Source organism: Nuphar pumila, chromosome 1 (assembly GCF_984573655.1).
Source record: "Nuphar pumila chromosome 1, dmNupPumi1.hap1.1, whole genome shotgun sequence".
Taxonomy (NCBI): domain Eukaryota; kingdom Viridiplantae; phylum Streptophyta; class Magnoliopsida; order Nymphaeales; family Nymphaeaceae; genus Nuphar; species Nuphar pumila.
Genome location: NC_143249.1, coordinates 137,691,772 through 137,702,629, shown reverse-complemented (window position 1 = coordinate 137,702,629; position 10,858 = coordinate 137,691,772).

Below are 10,858 nucleotides of genomic sequence, written 5' to 3'. Positions count from 1 at the left end.
GATCCTGTGTACAGTGGGGTTAGTTTTCTTCCAAGATGGTCAGAATTTCATAGATATCAGAGTCGCTCAGCTTTTTCGAAGATGGGGAAGCAAGCAGACCCGCCAACTTTAAGTCTCCATGGCCGCATTAGCCTTTCTTTACAGAGGCTTGGCTCGATTTTCCCTTGGGGAGACCATTCTGGTAGAATGATGCACTTACGCCTTGCAGTCGTGGTTCTTACGACACGTTCCTTCGAAGGCCAGTTCTTTCAGATTCAACAGTAAGCAGCCGAAGACAGTCATCCAATGTCGAGCTCTGATCGAGAAGCTGCATCAGGAGCAGATCACCTGGGATTTCTTTGACAGAAGAGAGACTGTTCCTCGATACACTTATGCTCGTGACAAGCGCTACAAATTGATGGGACCCTTCTTTTGTGTCGATTATCAGCCGGAACGATGTCTGAGGCAGTTTTCACAGCGGCAGGTTCGTGCCAACACCCGTTTCCCGACAGGCAACGTGTCAGAATTCAACCTGCAGTCGGATCAGTGGTCTGGGGCATATCATGTCGCAAAATATACCTGGAACTCCTTTATTTCTCTGTCTATATTTCCTGGACCAAATGTATCATCTGAGTATCAGGAGTGGTGGCAAACTGTCTGTCCACCCTCTCTTTGTCTTTGAAGGTTAAAAATATCAATAAAAATTTACTTTTCTGGCCAAAAATATTGTTCTCTATATCTTGTTTATAGCACAAATAAAAGTCACAAATTTTGGATGACGACCTAATCCCGGGTAAAAGGGATATTCCTTCCGTATTTCTTCAATATATCTTAGCATGGTTGACGACCTTGCCTAGGTAACAAGGCACATTTCTCTGTTATCATCAAATGGTAACACAATTATCACAAATCGTGTGATGACCCAATCCCGGGTAATGGGATAATCTCTTGAAATTGTCTACCAAATCCCCTCATTTCTTGCTTTCTCTCAAAGAAATTATGATTTTCAAAAAAAGCTTCTCCATACTCTAACCATTCCCATATTCTGCAGGAAAGCTTTGGCATCTGAAAAATGGTTCAGACAAGGGCTGACAAGAGGGCTGCTCAACAACACAGTGACAGCGAATCAGAGGAGATGAATTCTCTGAGATTGTCCAAGAAGAATAACTCTGGGGATGAAAGCGACGTTGATCCGGCCATGTATCGGATCATCCAAAAAATGATGACTAAGATGATGGCTGAGCAGGCCAAAGCTGCTCCCAAGAAGGCAGCTTCTAAGAGCAAAGCGAAGAAAAAGCCCATGAAGAAGCCAGTCAAGATCAACAAGCAGAAGAAGCAGCGTGACAGCACTTCTTGAGGATTCTGGGTCAGCAGGAGAAGTCTCTGAAGAAGAAGAGCAACTGATCTACATTCCGAAGCACCTGCGGCATTCCAAGAGGCCAGTAGAAGAGCCAGTGTCAGTGAACAAGCCCAAATATGGGGCCCCTGCAGAGGACTCGATTCAGGCACTGACCAAGATAGTCAAAGACCTGCAAATCCGTGACAAAGGAAAAAGGTCATACACCAGGCATGATTTCTATCTCGGTTTAGAAGGGGACAAGGATCTGGAGAATCTCCCCCGGAAGTTCATCAAGTTTGACGGAACCGACGATCCAAAAGCCCATTTGGCAATGTTCTTCGCAGAATGTGCCCGGTTCAGTGAAGATAACCGCACCCTTTTTCTTTGTTTTCCCCGCAGCCTGGACGGGATAGCAGCGAAGTGGTACGCTAAGCATGTCAATCCCATCGAACTGAGGGATTTCGACAAAGTTGTTAATATGTTCGTTGAACGCTTCCTGTTCAACACGGAGGCTCTGCCTACCCTGAACCACCTATGCAACTTGAAGCAAGAGCCCAACGAAAAGGCCAGGGATTTCATCCACAAGTGGAGGAGCATTTGCAATAAAATGAGAAATCCCATTTCTGAGGAGCATGCCCTCCAGGTCATCCTCAACAATTTCTGTCAGCCCCTGAAAAGCCTCCTCTTCCCATATCCCTCTAAGTCCTTCATCGAGCTAACAGAGCGAGCCGAATGGCTCGAAATGGGGGTAGAAAATGGGATGTACGAAGGTGTCTCTTCGGCAAAGAACATCTTGGACCCGAAGAAGAAGGCCCATTTTACCTACTCCGTTGATATCCCCGAAGACCATCCGGGCAGTAGCAGCAGGAATGACAGTGGCAGCGGGTCAAAACCTGAGCAGAACAGGGGAAGAAAGGGCAAATTCTTTAAGAGCAATGACAAATCTCTCCCAACCGGTCCTCAACAAAAAGGGGACTTTCAAGAAAAACCAAAACACATCAATTGGAGCAAAGATAGGAAATTCACTCCTTTGGACCAGCCTCTGGAGAAAGTGCTGGAATACCTGTTGTCCCACGGGATGGTGAAGTTGCCCAAAATTTCGGATTCCCCAGTCTTCATGGGTAAGTACAGAGAACAATACTGCAAATTCCATAGAGCCATGGGGCATGATACAGAACACTGCTTCGTCTTGAAGCATTTGGTCCAAGACTGTATCGACAAAAGCATCCTCGTAGAAGATGAAGAGGAAGGCAAAATGGAAATATTGTCTGCTCCATTCCCGAAGCACTCGGCATCAACCATCTCCGAGCACTCTTTTCTCCCACAGAGTCATATCCACCCATGCTCTAGTGAAGAGCTAAAACTCCAGCACCAGGTAATGGTCCTACATCAGGATCAGCCTGTGTATCAGAAAATAGATATCTTCTCGCTTCTTGACCAAGCTAGTGTGCCAGTCAAGAATGAAAGAATTCAAATCTTCCCCAAGAGTTTTCTTAAGAAAGAAGCCTGCGCAGAGAAAGCAGAAACCTCTAAAGCAGCAGAGGAACAGGCTGATGGTTTCCAGAAGCCCATTACGGCACTCTCAAACATTTCCATCTTTGAATTAACTCATGATTCTCCCAAGCATCAGGAAAAGCTAGATGATCTACTAAGAAAGATCAAAGTAAAACCGGGCACCACGCCCGAAGATATGGCGCAGATTGTAAATCAAGCAATGACAAACGTGCCTATTACCTTTTCAGACGAGGACTTGCCTAAGCCTCATTCATTCCACAACAATGCATTATACATCGTGGTCAGGACCAAGGGCATGACTGTCCCGCACGTACTTGTTGATGGGGGCAGCAGTCTGAATATTTGCCCAGAAATGACAGCGAAAGCATTGGGATTAAAAGAAGAAGAATATGTGCCTGATCCCATCACCATCTATGGCTTCGATAATCATGGGCAAACTGCCAAAGGCAAAGTCTTTTTGGAGATCTTCATCAATTACTCCATGCACACGGTATTGTTCCATGTCGTCAATGTGCCGCCAACTTACAATCTGTTGTTGGGACGAACATGGATCCACAATGCCAATGCCGTTCCATCAACTCTTCACCAGTGCATCAAGTGGTCCAAGGGCAGCATGATTACTACTATCTTAGGCGAAGATCCTGAAGAAAGGCTGCCACAGCCGATGATTTCTCGACCGACATTTACAGCAGATATTCCAAGCATTCGAGAAGCAGATGAGATCAACCTCAGCGACAGTCTAGAGATGCTGAAACTGAAAGATGTCATGGAAGAGGAAAACATAGCAGCCACGGTCTAATGGCAGGGACCTTGTTTCTTCAAGTTAGGAGGGCGCATCAACTACGCCTCCTTCAAAGATCATCCCTTATTTCCTCAGTTTTCTAAAGCAAGAAAGGGATTCGATCTGTTGATAAAACATGGATACCAGCCATTCCGACGCATGGGGAAAGATGAAGACGGCATGATAGAGCCCATCATTCCAGTTCGGCATGCGGACAGTTCAGGGTTGGGGTTCACCGGCCAGGATTCCAGCAAAAAGACAGTTTTTGTCAAAGGAAACAAGTGAAGATGATGCCTTGGTTTTCCTGCTTTCTTTTATTCTCTTTTTATCTTGTAGGGACAATACAGTCCCATCTTTTGTTAAAGTCTTGTAAATACTTTACTTCAATCAATGAAAAATCAAAATTTTCTCTTCAAGTATCCATCAATTCGTTCTTATGCTTTGTCTGTGTCATTATTCTTTGCTTTATATAAATTTTTTTTTGGCTCGTATATTTTCTCAAAACAACCTCTTTTGACATTTTCAGGGCCTTTTAACTCCTGAATCAATGACAAGATTTGTTATCAATCCCAAGTATCTAAAATTGGCAAGGTTTCCTGAGATGAAAGACAGAGCGGAGGTCAGTCAGGCAACAGAGCAGACTGAAGAGCCAGCTGAATTTGATTCCACTATCCAGGATTTGCCAGAATTTGCTCACATTCAGAAGCAGGATGAACCATCAGCTTTGGTTCAAGATCCAACTGAGGATATCAACATTGGGTCAGAAGATGATCCGAAGATTCTCAAAATCGGGTCGAGTCTAAGCGAAATTGAAAAGGCTAGACTCATCCAATTCCTCGAAAAGCATCAGGAAGTGTTTGCCTGGACTTACGAAGATATGCCAGGATTGGATATCAAGCTGGTTGAGCATCGACTCAAGTTGAAACCAGAAACCAGACCAATCAAGCAGAAACTGAGGAAATTAGACCCTCAAATTGAGCAGCAAGTCAAGGAAGGACTTGAAGATTTGCTAAAAGCAGGATTTATCCGAGCCATTGATTACCCAGATTGGTTGGCAAATATCGTGGCAGTCCCTAAAAAGAACGGAAAAGTTCGGATTTGCATCGATTTCAGGGATCTAAATAAAGCCACCCCGAAAGATGATTATCCACTTCCTAATATTGACCTGTTGATCGATAGCACAGCGGGTCATGCCATGTTTTCTTTCATGGACGATATTCAGGTTATAATCAGATCAAGTTGGCCGTTCGTGATCAGTCAAAGACCTCATTTACTACCCCTTGGGGAACCTTCTGCTATACAGTGATGCCATTCGGGCTCAAAAATGTCGGGGCAACTTACAAAAGGGCGATGGCTGTCATTTTCCACGATCAAATACACAAGAATATGGATGCATATGTGGACGACATTTTGGTTAAGTCTAAAGAAGAAGAGGATCACCTTGATGCTCTTAGTCAAGTTTTTGAAAGACTTATTCTTTACAAATTGAGACTTAACCCTCAGAAATGTGTTTTTGGAGTAGAGTCCGGCAAACTGCTCGGCTTTATTATCAGCAAGAAAGGGATCGAGGTGGATCCGGCTAAAGCAAAAGCCATTATTGACATGCCGCCTCCAACTAATCTGAGAGAACTGCGAAGCCTTCAAGGGCGTATTCAGTCTATTCCCAGGTTCATCTCCAATTTGGCTATGAGATGTGAGCCTTTTAACCATTTGCTAAGAAAAGGAGTTAAATTTGAATGGGGATCAGAATGCCAGCTCTCGTTTGAGCGCATCAAGCAGTATCTCCTTAATCCACCAGTTTTGAAGCCGCCAAAGCTGGGAAAGCCTCTCTTGCTATACATTTCTGTCAATCAGAATGCCTGTGGTGGATTCCTCGCTCAGTATGAAGAAGGCAGCCTGATAGAGCATGCCATCTACTACGTGAGCAAAACATTCATTGAATATGAAAAGAAGTATTCTCAGATGGAGAAAACTTGTCTAGCTCTGGTCTGGATGTGCCAGAAATTGAGACATTACTTGTTGGCTTCTAAAATTAAGTTTCTTTCAAAGCTCAATCCGCTCAGATACATTCTTGAACAACCTTTTCTCACTGGACGAATCGCAAAGTGGCAAGTCCTGCTGATGCAATATGACTTAGAGTATGTTTCTCAAAAGTCGATTAAGGGCCAAGCGATCGCAGATCAGTTGGCAGATTTCCCTCTGACAGAAGAAATTAAAGCAGAAGATGATTTTCCTGATGAGCACATCTGTAATATACAACAGCCCCTAGTTTGGAACTTGTTCTTCGATGGCTCTAAAAACATGTCTGGCATCGGGATTGGAGTCCTGTTGATCACTCCAGAAAAAGAAATGATCCCTTATTCTCTCAAGCTTGGTTTCCAATGTACTCATAATATGGCCGAATATGAAGCTCTAATACAAGGCCTCAAGATTTTGAAGAATTTCAATGTCAAGAGAGTGCATGCCTTTGGTGATTCCCTACTTGTTGTCAGTCAAGTTAACACTGAATGGCAAGTGAAAGATTCCAAATTAATTCCATATCAAAAGATCGTCTTAGCCCTTGTGGACAGCTTCGAAGAATTTCAGCTCAATCATATCAGAAGAGAGCACAATCAGATAGCCGATGGTTTAGCCAGTCTGGGCTCCATTCTATCCTTTAAAGATGGGGAGTCATGTCGTTCTTTCGAAGTTGGCAGACTCGAACAACCTGCTTTCGATTCAATTATGCAAGTAAACCAGGTCAATCAGAAAGAGAAGCCTTGGTATCAAAATATCAAGAATTTCATTGAGTCTGGTGAATTCCCACCAGAGATGCCAAAAAGGGAGCAACGCGCGATTCAGCGTATGTCTACCCGTTATTTCATTCTTGCCAATGTCCTCTACCGCCGTGGGTTCAGTTCTGAATATGCCAGATGTTTAGACAAAGAAGAAGCTATGGAAATCATCCAAGAGGCACATGAAGGGATTTGTGGTGGTCATGTCGGCTATCAAACTCTCGTCAAACAGATCGTTCGAGCAGGGTACCATTGGAACACCATGCAGCAGGACTGCCATCGATTTGTGCGAAAGTGCATCAAGTGCCAATTGCACGCGCCTTCCATTCATGCTCCGGCCACATATCTACAATCAGTTGTTTCTCCTTGGCCATTTTCTATGTGGGCTTTTGACGTCGTCGGCCCAATTACCCCTTCTGCTTCCAACGGCACAAATACTTTCTGGCTGCGACAGAGTACTTCACAAAATGGGTTGAAGCTGTTACTCTACGCACAGTAGAAGGTTCATTCACAAGAACATTCTTTGCCGCTTCGGCATACCACATGACATTGTTTCAGACAATGGAACTCACTTTAAAAATGAGAGGATGAAAACCTTCTGTTCTAAATTCAAAATTTACCATCATTTCTCAGCTCCCTATTATCCTCAAGGGAATGGCCAAGCAGAGGCCACCAATAAAATTTTGATCCATATTTTGGAAAGGACTGTGAAAACAGGTCGAGATTGGCATGAGAAAATTCATGACGCACTTTGGGCATATCGGACCACCATTCGGACTCCGACTAATGCCACTCCTTCAGAACTTGTTTACGGGACTGAAGTAGTATTGCCTCTCCATGTCCAAAAGCCCACTCTCAAATTCGCTTCTCTCATAGAATTGCCACTTGATCAGTATCAGCAGCAGAGATTGGTGCAGCTAGATTTACTGGATGAAAAAAGGCTCAAGGCAGCAGAGCATGCTCAAGCTTATCGACAGAGGATAGCTCGACACTATGCCAAGTCCGTCATTGAGAGAAAATTTCGAGTTAACGATTTGGTGCTCAGATCGACAACTCATCTCAAGCATCGACCACGGGGCAAGTTGTCACCCAATTGGGAAGGCCCTTATGTGGTTAAGGAAGCACTTCCTCGCAATTCATATCGCCTAATCAACGCAGATGGAGTGGAAATGCCAGATCCCATGAATGCTCTGCATTTGAAGAAGTTTTACACCTGAAATATTCATTCTAAAAGCCTTTGTACTCTTCAAAAGAGCCATTTCAATAAAATAAAGATCTTCTGTCGATTCTTACATTCTTCTCCATGATACTGGGGCATTTTATTTTGATCTATAATCATCTTCTTTCATCATATGCATGCAGGATTAGACAAAAGCTCTTTTTCTCGAATTTTGTTAATTCTCATTTGGATCTTATGATCTTTATTTTCATTTCATTTGATTTACTTTTGGTTTGAGCAAATGTTCTTCAAGATATTTTTATGTCAAGTTTTAAACAAATTTTCGTCAATCTTATTAAAATTTTCATCTACCTTTATCTTTAAAATTTACCCCTTCAGGATAAGGGATAAACCTGATGCCTCCTTTCAATGAGGTATTCCTTTTATTATTTCCCCCGTTCAGGACAAGGAGACAAAATCCTGAAAGTCAGCCACATACAAATAAACTATGATGGTCCATTAATTCTTACCAAAGAAATCTTTATTTTCTTAAAAATCCACTTTGTTTAGCTCATCTTTACAACCCGGTCCTCGCACTAGGGTATTTCCCAAAATCTCCAATCATATATTGGGCTCATTTGGAGGATCCAATCCTCGCACCAATAACTTTCTACATTTAATCTTTTGATCAAAATCTTTTTCTTCTACAAAATTCAATTTCTGATTTAAAAACTCCCAAAAGCTGATGTATTTCAAACGTCCCAGTTCTACTGGTCAGGTATTTCAAACGTCCCAGTTTTTACTGGTCAGGTATTTTCCAAAAAGATCCAACACCTGTTGGTCATATATTTCAAACGTCCCAGTTCTACTGGTCAGGTGTTTCAAACGTCCCAGTTCTACTAGTCAGGTATTTCAAACGTCCCGGTTTTTACTGGTCAGGTATTTTCCAAAAAGATCCAACACCTGTTGGTCATATATTTCAAACGTCCCAGTTCTACTGGTCAGGTATTTCAAACGTCCCGGTTTTTACTGGTCAGGTATTTTCCAAAAAGATCCAACACCTGTTGGTCATATATTTCAAACGTTCCAGCTTCTCGCTGGTCGGGTATTTCAAACGTCCCAGCCATTGCTGATCAGGTATTTCAAAAAGATCCAACACTCGTTGGGCAGGTATTTCAAACGTTCCAGCTTCTCGCTGGTTTGGTATTTCAAACGTTCCAGCTTTTGCTGGTTAGGTATTTCCAAAGGATCCAACACTCGTCGGTCATGTATTTCAAACGTTCCAACTTCTCGTTGGTCAGGTATTTCAAACGTTCCAGCTTTTGCTGGTCATGTACTTCAAAAGATTCAACACTCGTTGGGCATGTATTTCAAACGTTCCAGCTTCTTGCTGGTCAGGTATTTCAAACGTTCCAGCTTTTTGCTGGTCAGACCCAACACTCGCTGGTTATGTATTTCAAAAGTTCCAGCTTCTCGCTGGTCGGGTATTTCAAACGTCCCAGCTTTTGCTGGTCAGGTATTTTAAAAAGATCCAACACTCATTGGGCATGTATTTCAAACGTTCCAGCTTGCCGCTGGTCATGTATTTCAAACGTTCCAGCTGTTGCTGGTCAGGTAATTTCCAAAAAAGATCGAACACTCGTTGGTCATGTATTTCAAACGTTCCAGTTTTTTTTTGCTGGTCAGGTATTTCAAACGTCTCAGCTTTTCGCTGGTCACGCATTTCAAACGTTCCAGCTTTGCTGGTCATGTGTTTCCAAAAAAAGAACTCAGCTTTTGGTCGGGTATTTTCAAAAGACCCAGCTCTCGCTGGTCATATATTTCAAAAAGTCCCAGCTCACAATTTTTGAGCTCCCAAATCAATCTCTTTTCCATAAAACAAACCCTCAGGGTGCGATTCCTCCATTCTATCATCTCCAAAACCTTCGGGTTTAAATCTCTCAAATATGTCATTTCCTAATTTTCAAATCTCTCCAGATTATCAATTCTCCAACCTCTATTTTTCAAAAATTCACTATTTTCTCAACCCTTGGGTTATAATCTCCCAATTTCGATCATTCTCAATCCTTTTTATTAAAACCCAGTTTTTCATAACCATTCGTGTATTTCCCAAAAGGTCCAACACTCGTTGGTCACGTATTTCCAAAATGTTCCAGCATTATTGCTGGTCATGTATTTTAAACGTTCCGGTCTCACTGATCAAGTATTTCAAAAGGTTCCAGCTCCTCGCTGGTCATGTATTTTAAACGTTCCGGTCTCACTGATCAAGTATTTCAAAAGGTTCCAGCTCCTCGCTGGTCACGTATTTCAAAAGGTTCCAGCTCCTCGTTGGTCACGTATTTCAAAAGGTTCCAGCTCCTCGTTGGTCACGTATTTCAAAAGGTTCCAGCTCCTCGTTGGTCACGTATTTCAAAAGGTTCCAGCTCCTCGTTGGTCACGTATTTCAAAAGGTTCCAGCTCCTCGTTGGTCGCGTATTTCAAAAGGTTCCAGCTCCTCGTTGGTCACGTATTTCAAAAGGTTCCAGCTCCTCGCTGGTGACGTATTTCAAAGGTCCCCGCTTTCGCTGGACAGGTATTTCAAAAGATCTCAACGTCTATTTGTCATGTATTTCAAAAGGTTCCAGCTTTCGGCTGGTCATGTATTTCAAAGGTTCCAGCCTTCGCTGGTCATGTATTTCAAAGGTCCCAGCTTTTGCTGGTTATGTATTTCCAAAATCAAAGACTGCAACTCAAGGTCTCATCAAAATCTATATTGAGTGATTATTTCACAAAGAATTCATGAAAACTTTGCCAATTTGCTAAAAGCATTTGTTGATTCTAAATATTCTTACTGCACAAAAAGAATTTTCTCAGATTACCTCTAGTATTTCTTTCCAAAAAGGTAAAACTTTTTGCGAAAAAAAGAAAAATTCAAATATTTTCCTGTTGATCAACCAAAAGGATGTAAAAAATATCCTCGATATGATCAATAAAAGAAATCTTCAATGATGTTGAAAAGCCAGAAGCGAATTAATATTGATCTTAGCTATGGCGCGTGTTTTAAAATGACTTTCTGGCAATTAGACAGTGGAAATATCTGGAGCTATAAAAGAATCCACTCAACCCATATCTTCTCATTGTCGTTTAAAAAGTTGCAATCAAATATCTGCAAAAGGGATCTCTCAATTGTCGTCAAGATGAAGGCGAATTAAGCGAGTGAATCCCCGGGGCCAAAGAAAATTTGAAACATCTCCAAGATGAAGGAGTTTGTGACGGATCCTTCCAGGGAAAGTTCGGACCACTGTCGAGATGAAGGCAGATGCGATGAACCT